Source organism: Heterodontus francisci, chromosome 22 (genome assembly GCF_036365525.1).
Source record: "Heterodontus francisci isolate sHetFra1 chromosome 22, sHetFra1.hap1, whole genome shotgun sequence".
Classification (NCBI taxonomy): domain Eukaryota; kingdom Metazoa; phylum Chordata; class Chondrichthyes; order Heterodontiformes; family Heterodontidae; genus Heterodontus; species Heterodontus francisci.
In genome coordinates this window covers 70981949-71000034 of record NC_090392.1, presented here as the reverse complement: position 1 = coordinate 71000034, position 18086 = coordinate 70981949, and the positions used below count along the sequence as shown (strand labels likewise).

At 43.0% G+C, this 18086-nt stretch overlaps 1 long non-coding RNA gene across 1 annotated transcript in view; it reads left to right on the top strand.

Annotated features, from left to right (window-relative positions):
• The first annotated feature begins 6227 nt into the window (after positions 1 to 6227).
• The window catches only part of LOC137381637 (uncharacterized), a 39172-nt gene continuing 27313 nt past the window's right edge, over positions 6228 to 18086 (top strand). Inside the window, exons 1-2 of the long non-coding RNA XR_010977204.1 lie at positions 6228 to 6369; positions 10230 to 10398. This is a non-coding gene — a long non-coding RNA (uncharacterized lncRNA). The remainder of the gene's footprint in view (positions 6370 to 10229; positions 10399 to 18086) is intronic.

Genomic DNA, 18086 nt, shown 5'->3' with positions numbered 1-18086 from the left:
GACCTGTGCTCCAGAACTTGCCGCGCCCCTAGCCAAGCTGTTCCAGTACAGCTGCAACACTGGCATCTACCCAGCAATGTGGAAAATTGCCCAGGTATGTCCTGTGCACAAAAAGCAGGACAAGTCCAACCCGGCCAATTACCGCCCCATCAGCCTACTCTCAATCATCAGTAAAGTGATGGAAGGTGTCATCAACAGTGCCATCAAGCGGCACTTGCTTAGCAATAACCTGCTCAGTGACGCTCAGTTTGGGTTCTGCCAGGGCCACTCAGCTGCTGACCTCATTACTGTCTTGGCTCAAATGTGGACAAAGAGCTGAACTCAAGAGGTGAGGTGAGAGTGACTGCCTTTGACATCAAGGCAGCATTTGAACAAGTATGGCATCAAGGAGCCCTAGCAAAACTGAGGTCAATGGGAATCGGGGAAAAGCCTCCTCTGGTTGGAGTCATACCTAGCGCAAAGGACGATGGTTGTGGTTGTTGGATGTCAATCATCTGAGCTCCAGGACATCACTGCAGGGGTTCCTCAGGGTAGTGTCCTAGGCCCAACCATCTTCAGCTGCTTCATCAATGACCTTCCTTCAATCATAAGGTCAGAAGTGGGGATGTTCACTGATGATTGCACAATGTTCAACACAATTCGTGACTCCTCAGATACTGAAGCAGTCCATGTAGAAATGCATCAAGACTTGGACAATATCCAGGCTTGGGCTGATCAGTGGCAAGTAACATTCCCACCACACAAGTGCCAGGCAATGACCATCTCCAACAAGAGAGAATCTAACCATCTCCCCTTGACATTCAATGGCATTACCATTGCTGAATCCCCCCACTACCAACATCCTAGCGGCTACCATTGACCAGAAATTGAACTGGAGTAGCCATATAAATACCGTGACTACAAGAGCAGGTCAGAGGCTAGGAATCCTGCGGCGAGTAACTCACCTCCTGACTCCCCAAAGCCTGTCCACCATCTACAAGGCACAAGTCAGGAGTGTGATGGAATACTCTCCACTTGCCTGGATGGGTGCAGCTCCAACAACACTCAAGAAGCTCGACACCATCCAGGACAAAGCAGCCCACTTGATTGGCACCCCATCTACAAACATTCACTCCCTCCACCACCGACGCACAGTGGCAGCAGTGTGTACCATCTACAAGATGCACTGCAGCAATGCACCAAGGCTCCTTCGACAGCACCTTCCAAACCCGCGACCTCTACCAACTACAAGGACAAGGGCAGCAAATGCATGGGAATACCACCACCTGCAAGTTCCCCTCCAAGTCACACACAATCCTGACTTGGAACTATATCGCCGTTCCTTCACTGTCGCTGGGTTCAAATCCTGGAACTCCCTTCCTAACAGCACTGTGGGTGTACCTACCCCAAATGGACTGCAGCAGTTCAAGAAGGCAGCTCACCACCACCTTCTCAAGGGCTATTAGGGATGGGCAATAAATGCTGGCCTGGCCAGCGATGCCCATGTCCCATGAATGAATTTTTAAAAAATCATTCTTGAACTTGTCTTTTACTAGTTTGTACCTCTCCTCCTATTCTCTGCAGTTTAACTTGAAGAAGTGCTCAGAGTTGACTTTTATTTTTAAATTGAACTTAATACTACATCTGCCTCAATAAGAACCCCCCTTATTTTTATTCATAGTTTAAAGATTAAAGATACTATATAAATGCATGTATTGTCAACACAATAATAATCACTTTAAAGTGACACAGTTAGGGTTGCCAACATTGTTGGATATACTTATGGAGATTTAAGCATGTGTCCCCCTCCCAATCTTTGTTTCAAGTACACCCCCATTGATTCAAACTACCTTTTTGTCATGACTCATATTTTCATAACTACAAGTGTTCAAATAAAGTGGAAAGAGCACATAAGTTTTTATTGACCTTATGATTTTTCTCCTGCGTTGTTTCTAGTAGTGTCCTGGTGATTAATCTTTAATATCTGAAGACTCCAGGTCAATTTTTTCTTATTCTTTCATGGGATGTAGGTGTCATTAGCAAGGCCAGCATTTGTTGCCCATCCCTAGCCGTTAAGAGACAACCACATTGATCTGGGTCTGGAGTCACATGTAGGCCAGACCAGGTAAGGGTGGCAAATTTCCTTTCCTAAAGAACATTAGTGAAAGAGATTGTTTTTTTACGACAATGGATGGTAGTTTCCTGGCACTATTGCTGAGTCTAGCTTTCAATTCCAGACTTTAAAAAATTAATTAATTGAATTTATGAATTTAAATTCCACCAGCTGCCGTGGTGGGATTTGAACCCACATCCCCCGGGCATTAGCACGGGCCTCTTGATTACTAGTTTAGCAACAATACACTGCACCACTGTTTCCCCATTAATCCTGGTGACCATATTCTGACTCATGCCAAGTTTCATTCACCCATCACCCCATGCTCTCTGATCTAAATTGACTCCTAAGTTTCCAGTGCCTGGATTTTAAAATTCTCATCCTTGTTCTCAAATCCCTCCATGGCCTCTCTTTGCTTTTTTAAGGTGCTTCTTAAAAACACCTGTACTAACATATTTTTATGTTGCTCATTTTGTTCGATAGTGCTCCAGTGAAGCACCTTAGGACATTTCACTACATTAAAGACACTAAGTATAAATGCAAGTCATTGTCCCGGAGTGTTGGTGTCTGTTTAAAAATATAAAGAGTTGGCAAAATTTTTTTTTTCTTTTGGGCCTCCTTATATCGAGAGACAATCGGTAAGCGCTGGAGGTGGTCAGTGGTTTGTGAAGCAGCGCCTGGAGTGGCTATAAAGGCCAATTCTAGAGTGACAGGCTCTTCCACAGGTGCTGCAGAGAAATTTGTTTGTTGGGGCTGTTGCACAGTTGGCTCTCCCCTTGCGCCTCTGTCTTTTTTCCTGCCAACTACTAAGTCTCTTCGACTCGCCACATTTTAGCCCTGTCTTTATGGCTGCCCACCAGCTCTGGTGAACGCTGGCAACTGACTCCCATGACTTGTGATCAATGTCACAGGATTTCATGTCGCGTTTGCAGACGTCTTTAAAGCGGAGACGTGGACGGCCGGTGGGTCTGATACCAGTGGCGAGCTCGCTGTACAATGTGTCTTTGGGGATCCTGCCATCTTCCATGCGGCTCACATGGCCAAGCCATCTCAAGCACCACTGACTCAGTAGTGGGGATGTTGGCCGCCTCGAGGACTTCTGTGTTGGAGATACGGTCCTGCCACCTGATGCCAAGTATTCTCCGGAGGCAGCGAAGATGGAATGAATGAGACGTCGCTCTTGGCTGGCATACGTTGTCCAGGCCTCGCTGCCATAGAGCAAGGTACTGAGGACACGGGCCTGATACACTCGGACTTTTGTGTTCCGTGTCAGTGCGCCATTTTCCCACACTCTCTTGGCCAGTCTGGACATAGCAGTGGAAGCCTTACCCATGCGCTTGTTGATTTCTGCATCGAGAGATAGGTTACTGGTGATAGTTGAGCCTAGGTAGGTGAACTCTTGAACCACTTCCAGAGCGTGGTCGCCAATATTGATGGATGGAGCATTTCTGACGTCCTGCCCCCTGATGTTCGTTTTCTTGAGGCTGATGGTTAGGCCAAATTCATTGCAGGCAGCTGCAAACCTGTCGATGAGACTCTGCAGGCACTCTGCAGTATGAGATGTTAAAGCAGCATCGTCAGCAAAGAGGAGTTCCTGATGAGGACTTTCCGTACTTTGGACTTCGCTCTTAGACGGGAAAGGTTGAACAACCTGCCCCCTGATCTTGTGTGGAGGAAAATTCCTTCTTCAGAGGACTTGAGTTGGCAAATACTTGTTCAGAAACACCTTACTACTCGGGCTTTGTAATAAAGTTACGATAATTCTTTGAAAACGTTTTGAAGTTTCAAGGTGGTCCTAAAGCTGAAACTCTTTTCCATGGGTTTAAATCCATTACTGTACCAAATTTAAACTGTTCTAATGCAAACCAACATTGTTAAATTAATAAAAGCAAAATACTGCAGATGCTGGAAATCTGAAATAAAAACAAGAAATGCTGGAAACACTCAGCAGGTCTGGCAGCGTCTGCGAAGAGAGAAGCAGAGTTCAGTGACCCTTCATCAGAACTGGAAAATATTAGAAATGTAAAAGGTTTTAAGCAAGTAAAGCGGCGGTGGTACAAGAGATAACAAAAGAGAAGGTGTTGATAGGACAAGGTCACAGAGAATAACTGACCAGAAGGTCATGGAGCAAAGGCAAATGGTATGTTAATGGTGTGGTGAAAGACAAAGCGTTAGTACAGAGAGGGTGTTAATTGACATAAAAATGAACAGCCCTGGCCCCAAGCACAAACATGAAAAAAAACAGTGGGTAGGCACAGTAGAAACAAAGTAAACAAACTAAATTAAAATAAACAAAGAAAAAAGACAAAATAACTAAAAATAAAAAAGGGGGGGGGGTGCATTGTGCTCTGAAATGATTGAACTCAATGTTCAGTTATTTATTATTGTTAAATTAATGCTAATATTGACCCCAACTGTAATATCTAATGATATAGGACTCACATTTACCAAAGAAATACTGTTTTAAAATTAAAAATCTGACCTTGACTTAAATGAATCCCAAAGGCTAATATTTATTTTTCTTTTGAATATTTCATGAAATATTGAAATTCTTTGCACAATAAGGATTGTAGGAAATATTCTCTGCTGTAATCCATCATTCTGCCTCTCCATTTCTTCTCCTTTAAGATACTCCTTAAAACTCAGTTCCTTGACCATGCTTTTGGTCGCCTGTTCTAATGCCTGTTTTGGTTGTGTCCATTTTTGTCTGACTGCTCCCTTGAAGCACCCTGGGACATTTTATGGTTTTAACTGCCCAATTTAAGGCAATCAAGCAAGAACCTGGGGATAATGGTTGCTTTTGACTGTATGTTGCTTCTTTGTGAAGGATATACCACAAAATTTTATAATTGTGCAATGGCTTTTTAAATATATGCATGTTTTTTTCAATTTTCTCCTGTCTCCTGTAAGTGCAAACTCATGTTGGGTACATTTCAATGGGTGCTTGTAGCCCTTGATCTATTGCTATTCTTCAGGTATGCGTCTAGACAGTGTGTCAGCAGGTATGAGAGCATCGCAGGCAAACCTCATGCTCTTCTCACTTGAGATCCACATAAGTGCAGTCCAGTGGGGGCTAGAAATCGGAGACTTTGGTATTTTTTTCCTTCTTCCGTAGTCCATCTATACTGTTCCTACCACTGCCATGACTGAGACCAGCTAACTCAGTATGGTCCATTGATTGAACCTACAATTTTTTTGATCAGAAGGCCTCGTGCCACAAATGCATCTACGAACAATAGCTCTTCATCATCATTAGTAAATCTAACTCTACTGCATAACAAGAGCATGTGAATCAATGCATTGAGTGAATAAATGGGTTAAAGCTTAATTGCCCACTCAATAGGTCAATGTCAACAGAAAAATTGCATTTATTAGTTACATATTTATTAACATTACATCTCCAAAGGACTTTATATTCCACCCTTTATGATAAATAGGAGAAGTTGGATTTGTGATTCTTTATCTTTTAATTGACTTCTTGGCAGAAGTACAAGATGTGTTTTGTAGGTTAGGTCATTCCAAGTTGAAACTAGATTTTGGCAAATTCTCCTAACTTCCCATTCTGTTATGGTCTCCTTGACAAATCCATTCTTGACACTGTCACTTAAAACTGTTAGATGCAAATGAAACAATTTGAGGAAGAGTGTGGTGGCTAGGTTAATTCCTGGATAGGGACTGTTGTTTGAGGGTCAGAGGTCAAGCTGATAACTTCCTGTCCAACTAGGAAACAAAGGGACAAGTGAAAACATGGCCTGGAGCAGTTTTTACAAAAGATCTTTTGAGGGAGACGGTACGGTTGGCAACCCTCCAGGGTTGCCCTGGATACTCCAGGGATGAAAGACTAAGCTCCAGGACACTGCTGTGAACAAACTCATGAGAAAAAGCATACAATTAAAAAAAAAATTCTCTTTGAACACTTTTGTTTATTAATTATAAAAATTTCAGACACAGGAAGATAAGCTATTGACTGACAGTGAAGAATCATCCAATCAGGTAATGAAGAATCTATTTACTTTCTGATTGGTGTGAGAAGGTGGTGCACCATGAGAACGGATATATTGAGTGGCCAATGGCAGGAATGTAGAGGCGGGCAGTTGGAGGCACGAGGTTATTTGATGAAACCTCCAACCACAGCTGGCAACTCCAGGAGACAGGGAACAAATTTCACGTCAGGATCAGTGGAATCACTGACCACGAAACTGATATTTAACCAGTTGAAAGGTGCATTACGTTATTTTTTTGTTGTGAGGAACGATGTCAAATTAACGCAACATACGGTGAGATTTACTATATGTAAACACAATTTGACACTTCAAGCCTTCATCATGAAAGTGGCAATCAGTCCACCTTTTGGAAGTTTGGAGAAGTGCACATGGAAGCACATATGAGATTACAGTGTCCTTAGGACACACTATCATAATGACTAAATATTTGGGAGGTTAAGGTAAACTCCGATTGTAAGGAACATGGGATCCATTTTTAGGAGAGACTGATAACACTGACCCCAAGAGAATACTTGATGTCGATATGATATTTGTAATAGAAAGTCACTATTCTCATCCATATCCCTAACATTCGCTTTGCAGTGAAACAGGTAAATGCCTCAGAGTGGGCCATCAGCCCCTATCTGAGTCAGGGGACAGTGCAAAGGAAGAAATTATTTTACAAAATGTAAATTAATTATTTTCATGGATTATTTTTTTAAAAGAAGCTACTGCAATGCTTGTGCAGGGTCAGGCTGTAGTCTTAAAACAATTCTGCATGAGCTAGACTCCTGTAAAAAAAATCTTTCCAACGCTGAACCCTATGGCAAGTAATAACCTCCTCCTCTCTCCCAGAACAACACGTCCCTGTTTAATGCAATGTCTGCTGAAAGGTTGGGTACTGGGTAAGGATTATTAGTTTATTATTTTCAAGGTTGCTGTGCACACATGTGGTGTGTATCATGTAGTAGCAATAAAGATTTAAAAAATTAAATCCTAGACAGAGAGAAAGAAAAACACTTGCCTGAACAGCATTTAATTCAATTTGTCAGTCCATTGTAAAGAGTGGGCCAGTAGCCCTGCAGCAATTAGATGGTCTCCCACTGAAACCAGATTCTAACTATTTAATTTTATTTAATTCACAACAATCTATGAAATTGTGAGCATGCCGATTCTCTTAAATTGTACAAGCGACATAATGTTTTAGGTCACAATTTCATTACTTCAAATAATATCGAACTTAAATTGTTCCACCTGCAAGGTTTTTTTTTCTTCTCTTCCCTTCCGAGGGTTCCAATTCATGCTGTGATTTACCCACAACAACTTGCATTTATATAGCACCTTTAATGTAGTAAAGTATCCCGACATGCTACACAGAGTCATCAGAAAATGCACATCAGATCAAATGTTCGAAATTTACCAATGGCTTCCTCAAGGAGGTGGGTTTTGAGGACTGAAATCAAAGAGGACACTTTGTTCAATGGCATTGGTGCTATATAAAAGGTAAGTGGATTTACAGTAGAGGACATATGGTAAATGTCCTGAACTAGTTTTGATCACCTGGGGGGGGGTCAGGGGGAGGGGATCGGAGAGGAAATTTCCAGATTCTTCCCCCAACCCACCCCACTCCCCATATTGGCGCTGAGTTTCTCTGTGGTTTTTGCCTCTCCCAGGAGATTACATACCTGTGTGGGGTTGGGTTGGAAGTGTTGAGTTATGACGCTCCAGGCATCATTAATGTGGGGACGTCTGGTTGGACCAGCTAATTTTTTGCATATGTCCTCAGCTTTCTCACACAAACCATTTCTTCGAGCATGCTTGGCATGCTTATCTGAGCATGGGGAGAGAGTGGGGGCATCACAACCAGCTTCATTCAGCATCCATACATGTTCACTTTTCAGCAAGAAGGAATAGGAGCCGTGACGTTTTTAACCCCTCCTCTCCCTTCCCAAGGTCAGGAATTGCTGAGCTAATTGTAGTGCCCCAAGGCACACCTGGGTGAGACCAGCTAACTAAATGGCTACTTGCTGAGGTTATGAAGGCATGGAATTGTATCACATCAAGGGGGGGTTGAATTTTGTTGTGAAGATGGGGGACCCGGTGTCAAGCTGGAAGATGGGGGGGAGACCCCGCCTTGGCCCTCTGTCAGACCCCCATTGTAATTCCACGGCGGGCAGCCAATTAACTGCCCGCTGTCGGGACACTGTTCCTTTAAGGGATGAGCTCCCGCCTCCAGAGCTGCTGGCCAATTGGAAGGCCGGTAGCTCTGCAGTACCGTCAGCGCCCCTAGGAGGAGTGACCACTGTCAGTACTGCAGGAGGCCCTGCAGCACCGCAGAATGGCGAAGACCACGGGAGAGGTAAGTGGGGTTGGGGTCGCCGGGGCCAATTAGGCAGGCCCTGGCGGGGGCGTGCGTCAGTGAGGGTTGAGGGGGGGGGGGGTTCTTCCCAGGGGTGGCAATCACTGCCCAGGGTGCCATACAGGGGCCGAGAATTGCCCCCAAAGGAGGGAACCACCCTGAACCTACTAGGAGGCTGCCAGGCTTTACCTAGTGGCGTTCCCCTGCAGCGGCGGGCCCCTTCGCCTTCTATTAAATTGAAGTGGAGGGGGCAACAAGGACCTTAATGGTCATTTAAGGACCTCAATTGGCCTGGGGTGGGAAGGCAGTCCTCGGCCTTTTCTGCCCCAGATTGTGTTGAAATACATCGGGAAGGCCATGCCTCCGTTCCCGTCCTGAGGGGGCCCATAAAACTAAGCCCCATGAGTCAGCACCTTCAGCAGAAGGGACAATAAATGGAGAGAATATGGAGAGATGGTTGGGGGGGGGGGATGAAAAAAAGAGTAATAATGACATTGAATTATCTTGTAGCAGAGAACTGATGGAAACTGACTAATTAAAAGAGTTGATATCTCATCTTAACAATTTGATCAACTTGACTCATATCCGTAAAGCACAGGCAGTCTTTAATGCTTTTAGCGATGCTTTTGTGGTAATCGAGGCAAGGGACATCAATATTAGTGAATGGTATGATTTCCCATTTCACACACCCAGTGCAAGCACCATCAGCTGCAGATGAAGTCTTCCTCTAATCCGATCTCAATCCTGAAGATCCTCCTAACTGCACCTTCTCTGACGGAGCTCTTAACATTTCAGCCCTGTTTTCATATGGCCAGCACTATACTGCCCTCCCAGGGATGCTGTGTTACTTGCACTTCCACCTTAAGCCAGCACATCTTGTTACAAGGATTTCATTTTTTTTAATATTAAAACTTGGGATGCGATACTTTTTAAAACTGAAAAGGATTTCAGTGGACATTGAGACATCTGGAGATAGCTGAATTCTTGATGTTTTGAAAGGAAGTTCAACAAAAGTTGATATGGTAAATAAGGACGGGAAAGCAGGTAATTTCAAGGAAACCAGCAGGGGGTTTGACCTCAGAGCTACCCTGAGTTGTGACAAGGCAGAATTTATGACTTGGCATGTGACTTGTTTCTGGAAGGTTTTGGTTTCATTTCTGAACTTTAAAAGCCAGTGGGTTTGGACTAAAGCCGGCAATTGGAATTTAATTTTGACCTGCCTGGAGATCAGAAGAAGAACCATAAAAGTATTACCTCTCTGTAAAGATTCCTTTCTCTGGAAAAGCAAAAGCTTGTGTGAAGTGGTACTGTTGCCTCCTGCATTTTTGAAGAAACCCTGAATTTGCAGAAATCTTGCATCTTTAAAAAAGGACTTTTGCATCGAATGTGAGAACTGACACCTGTTGCCACAATCCTGATGGAAGACCTATATGAAGCCTTCTACCGTTGAAGTTCTTTGAATGCCTACCCATCACAGACTGTTCATCAACCTCACCTGGAAAGACTTTGAGTGATATCCATCTATTCAACTTTGGGACACCTCACCAAACTGAAGAACTTATTTCAAAATCATGGCAGTCTAAGTTTTTTTAAAATTCCTTTTTATTCCTATGAAACAGCTATAAACCAAAATCCCTTTTCTTCCCTGTTAACCGGTTTTTGGATGTATGTGTGTGTGCATGAGGGCTAGAGAAAAATAAAGAGCTTTAATATCTCAATTTGTATATAGATTTACTTTCATTATTGGTTAAGACTTGGTTTTATAATAAACTTTTAATTTTGTTTTTGATTAAAGAAATCTGGTTGGCTGTTTCGGTAAGTGGAAAAATTTATTGATATGCTGTGACCTGTGGAGAAGCGGGACTGAATTAACAGTGCACTCCTCCCGCCTTGGTCGTAACAATCTGGCAGATGCAACTAAGATCCACAAAGAAATGGTTCTGTGCTGCCGCTGGACAAGAAAGGTCAGTATGTTTATTTTACTAACTGTGGCTGGCAGGGAGAGCACTGTGCGTTTGCCATTATCTTGAACCTGCCAATCCATTGCAATGTTGTGTTTCAGGCCTGTGCCTGCAAAGAAAAATCTAGATTAACCCTGCCTACCCTCATTTATACCGTTTTAACCAGTCGAGGCTTTCGTCCATCATGGGTTAGATTCAAGCCCAAGTTCCAGCAGTGAAAGAATCATAACGGTGAACCCACTGTACAACTAGCATTGTGCTATTAACTTATGGTGGACAAGTGGTTTAGCCATGAACTGCCAGATCTAGCAGGACCACTTAGAACACTATCAGGCCCTGCTTTCATCTGCTAAAACTGCTCCTGGAATGGAAAGATAACCCTCTTGCTTCTTTACTGCAAACTGTCTTCTTAAACCCCTCTCCCTGTCCCCTCCACCCTCACTTCCAACAATCAGTGCGAAGAGCTCATGGACTTCCTTGTCACTAGGATCGAGACCATCCGATCAGCTGCCTCTGCCGCATCCCTCTCTTCCACTAGCCCACCGAGTCAAACTTCTTCCAATGCTCCCCCCTCCCCCGCCCCCTGCCCCAGGCCTGAACTTGCAGCTTTCTCTAGTTTCTTCCCTCTTGCTCTCTCTAAGCTCATCTTGTCCATGAGACCCACCTCCTGTTCCCTTGATCCTTTTTCCACTAAACTGCTGATCACCCAACTTCCCCTCCTGGTCCCCATGTTAGCCGATAGTTAACGGTTCTCTCTTAAAGTGTTGTCCCTCTCTCCTTTAAATCTGCTGTCATCACCCCTCCTCAGAAAACAACCGTAGACCCCACTGCCCTTGCAAACTACCAATCCAACTCCAACCTCCCTTTTCCTCTCCAAAGTCCTTGAACCTATTGTTGCCTACCAAATCCATTCCCATCTTTACCAGAATTCCATGTTTGAATCCCTATAATCAGGTTTCTGTCCATGCCACAGTACCGAAACAGCTCTTATCAAAGTCTCAAATGGCATCCTATGTGACTGTAACAAAGGTAGACCTTCCCTCCTTATCCTTCTTGACCTGTCTGCAGCCTTTGACATGGTTGACCACACCATCCTCTTCCAAAGTCTCTCCACAGTCGTCAAGCTGAGTGTAACTGCTCTCACCTGGTGCCATTCTTATCTATGTAAGCAGAAACTAGAAAAGTCAGTGCACTCCTCCCATCTCGGTCGTAACACCTTATTTACTCTATCAAAACAGTTCCTGATATTGAACAGCTCTATTAAATCTCTTAACCTTCTCTGGTATAAGGAGAACAACCCCAGCTTCTCCAGTTCCTCATCCTTGATACCATTCTGGTATATCTCTACTGCACCTTCTCCAAGGCTTTGACATCAGTCCTGAAGTGAACTATTCCTGCCACTGTCAAATTTGTTTACATACATCCCCAGGTCTCACTATTCCTATATCCCTTTTAAAATTGCACTATTTAGTTAATATTGCCTCTCCTCATTCTTCCTACCAAACGTATCACTTCACACTTCTGTGCATTAAATGTCATCTGCCTGTGTGCCCATTTCACCAGACTGTCTATGTCCTTCTTAAGTCTGTTACTATCCTTCTCACTGCTTACTACATTTCTAAGTTTCATGTCGTCTGCAGACTTCAAAATTATGCCTGTATACCCAAGTCCAGAACATTAATATATATCAAAAAGAGCAGTGATCGTAATACTGACCCCTGGAGAACACCACTGTATAATTCCCTCCAGTCTGTCACCATTACTCTCTGCTTTCTGGCCCTTTTATCCCTTGTCCTTCAATTTTTTTAAAAGCCTATGTTGTGGTACTTTGTCAAATGCCTTTTGAAAATCCATATGGACAACAGCAACTGTACCATCAACCCTCTGCTTTACTTCATCAAAGAACTCAATCAAGTTGGTCAAACTTTGCTTTAACAAATCGATGCAGAATTCCATTTATTAGCCCATACAATTGCCAGTTTGTTTATGATTATTGTCTCTAAATGTTTCTTCACCACCAATATTAGGCTGACCGACATGTGATTGTCAGGTTTATCCGTTGCCCTTTTTTTGAACAGGGATGTAGCATTTGCAGTCCGACAGCTGTCTGGCAGTATCTCCATATCTAAGCAAGATTTGAAGATTGTAGCCAAAGCCTCTGCAATGTCCATCCTTACGTCTTCAGTAACCTAGGATGCATCTCATCTGGACCAGGTGACTTTTCAATCACAACTCTGGAAACTTACTGCAGATTTGAGCTCATAATCTAGGCTGACTTTCCAATGTGTTACTGAGGGAATTCTGCATTGTCAGAGATGGTGTCTTTTGGTCAAGATCCCATTCATCTTTTAGAAATTACATGTAGTAATTATGAAACGGTGGGGTTAATATTCTGGAAGGATTAGATCAAATGTGCAAAAATACCGTCTTCATCTAAATCCAGCTTGTGGCTTAATGGCAGCCTGATCCATGACCTTCATTTTTGTTCATCAGAAATAGATAGCCTTACCAATTACACTTCCAAAGCACTTAATTGGTTTTAAAACACTTTGAGAGGTTGTGAAAGGTGCTAGGGAAAGGCAAGTTCTTTCTTTCTTTGTACGTAAGGGAGGTTTCATTGTGAACTTCTTGTGGGAGCTGTGGTTTTAAGCTTCCTAATTACAACAGTTTCCAGGTACTTGGGTGTTATTGCTGCAGTATTTCCACTCTGATACTCAGTGCCATGGATTGGGGACCAGCTTCTGTGAACTGCATTGACTGAAGTGTGTAGTGTTAATTTGAATGAGGGCAAATTCTTGCCAGGCCAGTTCCTGGCACCTGGTAGAGGCCAGTTGCAAGGGCAGAAGAAACAGCCTGTGTTTCCATCCTCACGGACAAATGAAGAGAAAAATTACAGGAAACAAGGAGAAACTTGCTCAGTAAAATATCCTGGCAGAAAAGTTAGAAAAAACATCTAGACTTGGGTATCTAAGCTTTTGGCAGTAGAAATTCATGGACAGTGGCACAAAACAGGCGGTCTTGGATCAGCTGCCCATTCCACAGTGTCTGGCATTTAATTCCATTGAATGCAATGGAACTGAATATCAGGCACAGTGTATAATGGGCAACTGATCCAATACGGTCCATTTTGCCCCACCAACCGAGATGAATTTCTACCCCTTTGACTTTGTCAGTTACTTAGATATGTACTATGGAGTCTTGTGAGCGCATTTAAACGTTGAAATCCACACTCTCGTTAATTTACATATATTTCAACTTTGTTGATGCTAACAGATTTTATTAGGGAAGAGACAATGGTGCTAAGAACAGCCCTTTCCAAACCTCCAGGCCACTAAATTGGAGGAAGGACAAACCATCAAATAAGTATAACTGAGGTGATTAGGCTTTGGTTGCTAGATTACCAGAACCTGCAGGCCTACTATGGCCTACAGACTGTAGTTTGGACAGCACTGCTCTAACTGATCCCATTAGCAGGATAACCCTCCTGTGCTATTCAATATACGGTGACCTATCAGAATAGCTCAAGAAATTATTATCTGCTATTGTTTCTTCTGTGAGAACACTCTCTGGCATCCATCGACCCATATAGGCATTCACATACTGAGTTGACGCAATTCGAGTTTCAGCATTCTACCCTAACCTCAGGGAAAGTTGTAATTGCCATTGAAAATGAACAGCATGAGGAGAGCAAATGGACTCATTCCCATTTCCAGAGCTGGTGGTAATTAAGTCTTTTACCATTAGGACCTATCAAAGCAAAATATCAGTACTGTAAAATTGTGCAGTTGGTAATTTGAATAGAATTTGTGTTCTGATTGCATATAAAGTGTTTTGCAAATTCCCAGACTTGCAATTATAATGCACTACTAGATGTGCGTCAGTCTCTCCAAATTAACTCACAAGGTTTTAATATGTTTTTAACTGTAGTTCTTAATTGAAGACACTTAAAAATTTATGATCCTATCTGATTTTAAAATTGGCCTGTTGGAGCAATTAGATTCTATAAGTCAAAGTAAAAACCTTATGAAATGGGCGGCTTGTCCTATAGGGTCTTTATGAAGATGGTAAAGATGTGTTTTTGCCTCTGGTACAGTGTTGGTTGCTAGGTTGCTGCACAAGACAATGTGAAGATATTGCTTCTAATCCTGCGGTTTCTGATCTCAGCCGTGCCTTCTTGCTGTACCGTATGAGGAAGAGATAAAATCATTGCTTCTGTACACTTCTTTCAGAAGTGGCAAGCAGCACCCTTTAGGAGTGTTAAGTGACATATCATACTGGTCTGTCACAACCTCCAGCATCTTGTATCATGAACAGCAGGCTACAGATAGTACGTCAACTATTGTCAGGTTAGCATTCCTCTTGGTGTGATGACTCCAGGTGAAGCTGGCCTCTTGAGGGTCTCCATTGGCTATCCAGTTGACGTATGCATCTTGCACAGCATGCTAAGAGACTGGACTCATGGGTGGAGTCATCAGGACTGATAACCATTCATATTGCTACTATAATGTGACCTACTTTAATGTCTGTCACTCATAAAAATAATCAAAGCTCCATGTGTCAAAACCTGGGTCACTCTCAGTTTATCCCATCATGTTTCCATCTCTATTCTACTGCACCCATCTATATCATATCACTCCAGATGTAAGTTGCCTGATTGCCTGCCTTTTATTTTGCCAAGAGTATTGTGTGATACAAGGTTGATTGAGGTTGATGCTTTCTTACCCCTTGTTTCCCTTTCTTGGGTTTTGCTATGTGTCATTCTGTGGCTTAGAAGGCAGGTGGGCATCTACACTGAGCCTTCTGCCAATGCCACCCTACTGCTGGCTGCCAAGGATTTGTGAAAACAATACCTCCTGATCTTTCATTTCTCTCCCAACGCAGCTGGGGCTAGTTAATTTCCATGTATGGGGAAAACGTACCCCAAATACTAACCCCAGGAGATCTAACACAATATTATCATAGCACCCGTGTATTGGCTCTACTGTCATTGAAAGAACTTTGGTGGGGGGGTGATGGGGGAGATGGTGGGGGGTGGGGGGAAGAAATGAGGGAAGAAATATTTATATGGGATCTCTCTGCAACAGATTATTCATGTGCAAATCTGCAGCAGCCACGTCATAAGCACCTTCATTATCCTTCGATGAGCAATGTGCTGCATGTCCAGCTATCCATTCACCACAGGGAGAAACAAGGACTTGGAGGAAAAGTGGTGCCTGAGAAACCATAGCAGCATGGAAAAACTGTCGATGTCAGTTTCTTCATTTCACTGCTTGACGAAACCTCATCTCCTTTCCCAGTCCTTAACAGCTGTGATGGTCTCCGCATTGTGCGTCTTGACTCTTAACTTAGCTCTCCATTTATAAAGCAAAAAGACTGCAACAAGACTGATCACCAATAATAATTCCTTGCAGCCAACACAAGACCTGTTCACATTTTCCTTACTTCATCCAAGGAACAGGGCAACAAGACACAACCACCACTTTCTTGGGGAGACTCGGAATGGGCAATCAAAAAAATGTGGTGAACAAACAAACTTAATAAGGAACGAAAATGTCAACTACTTTAAGCAACTAATAGCTGTGGCATTTTAAGCCTTTAATCTTATCTCTAGGTTCAGTTGACAGTTATAAATCTTCACTCTGGTGGTTTCTGACTTCAGCTGAACCTCTTTGTATTAGATTACGGCCTGGTATGCAGTCTGTGCTATCTATTATTCCATATGTGCTGTACACATTTTCCAAACCTTCTAGGCTGCACAGCTATTATTGTTTAAACCCTTTAACTGCCACAGAACCTCCTTTCCTAAAAAAAATTGCTTTTAATTTTATTGACCATTAGTACTGCAGCTCTCAGCGTTATCCTCTGGAGGGACAGGTCAAGGATTTGGATTTCAGGATTCCAGTTTTGCTCCCTATGAAATATCTCGTATGCATCCAGTTTTGGAGCATTAGGCTGAGTTAGAAAATGTCAGAGACCTGTGGGTGGGGGTGAGGTCGTGCTTCCCCTTGTTTCCAGTAGTTATGTCAGTTCAATCCGGGTGAAATCGGCCAAATCAGTCCAAAAGATCGCAGAATTTAAAACGTAAGTGAGTTGTGCTCAAAGCGACTTGCATTTATATTTTCCACAAACTAATTACACTGGTTCAAAAATCCTTCCGCGCGATAGATAACGGGTTCCTGTCTCATCATTGCTCAGTGCAGACTTGCACCAATGTCATGGGTGGGGATGGTAGCTTAGTATATAAGAACATAAGAAATAGGAGCAGGTGTAGGCCATTCGGCCCCTCAAGCCTGCCCCGCCATTCAATAAGATCATGGCTGATTTGCCCCAGACCTCAACTCCTCTTTCGTGCCAGCTCCTCATCGCCCTCAACTCCCCGATATTTCAAAAATCTAACCACCTCCTCTTTAAATACTTTCAGCGATCTGGCCTCCACAACTCTCTGGGGTAGAGAATTCCAGGCATTCACTACCCTCTGAGAGAAGAAATTCCTTTGCATCTCCGTTTTAAATGAGTGTCCCCTTATTCTGCAACTATGTCTCCTAGTTCGAGATTCCCCCACTAGTGGAAACATCTTCTCAACATCTAGTGCTTGCATCCTGTGAATTATTAATGTTCTGAAGCCTTGAAGGTCTTTTACCGAGGCCAACAATGGGAGACATCAACGGCCATTGCAGCTGAGCGTCCAGGGTTTGCAAACAATGAGAAATGCAGGCAAGGACATTTAAAAGGTCACAAAGACACTACTCTTTGCTGTTGTGAGGCCATTTCTGATCCATTTTTCTCAAAACAAATTCTCACCTCACATCAATTCTCATGAGTCTTAGTGCCAGTTGTTTTTTGATTTATTTCTGCAGCGTGATTACAACCATTAAAAGATTTCCTCATTGGAATCCCCGGTATGAGATTCTGGGAAGAGGTAGTTGCTATGAGCTTTGGTCTTTTCTACCTCTCTTATGCTATTTTCTTTCAGATTCACATTCACACTGCAGCCTGAGAGACTGTTAAGCAGCCTGCAAATCCTTCCGCTACTTCTTACTAATCTCTACAAGGAAAGAGTCTGAAGAGATGAAAACAACAAACTTAAATGAGAGGCTGTTACTATAGGGACGGGATGCATACCTTCTGCTGCAGTTATGGGTCCCACTAAAAGTGAGCTTATACTTGAGATAGCAATGTGACTACTAACTGCCCAGAGAACAGCATCAATAAGAGATCATTGAGATGTCCACGTCATTTAGTCCCTCGGCAAGAGATTGGGGCGTATGGCCCAGGAGCTCTCTTACTTGTTTTACTTTAATGTACACTTACTTTATGTTCCGCATATCCTACACAGAATGAAAGACTAATGAGGAAGTGCTGGAAATGGCTGGAAAAAAAGATGAAATTAGTGCATAATGTCAAACAGAGAAAGATACAATATTTCTGTCACATCATTAGAACAGAAGGTAGAGAGGAACAATTATTGGAAGGAAAATGTAGAAGAGGGAAGCAGAGGAGAAAGAGGGTGATGGATATAATGGACTGGATGCAGTTGACCAATGTGGAATGTATAAGGGCAGCACAGGACAGACAAGAGGTGGAGATCCATGGCAGGCAACCTTTTGGGAAGAAGATGATACCAACGAACGAACAAACTTTATGTTATTAACCTTTTTCTTGTTCCGTGCTTTTTTCTTTCCAATCATAGA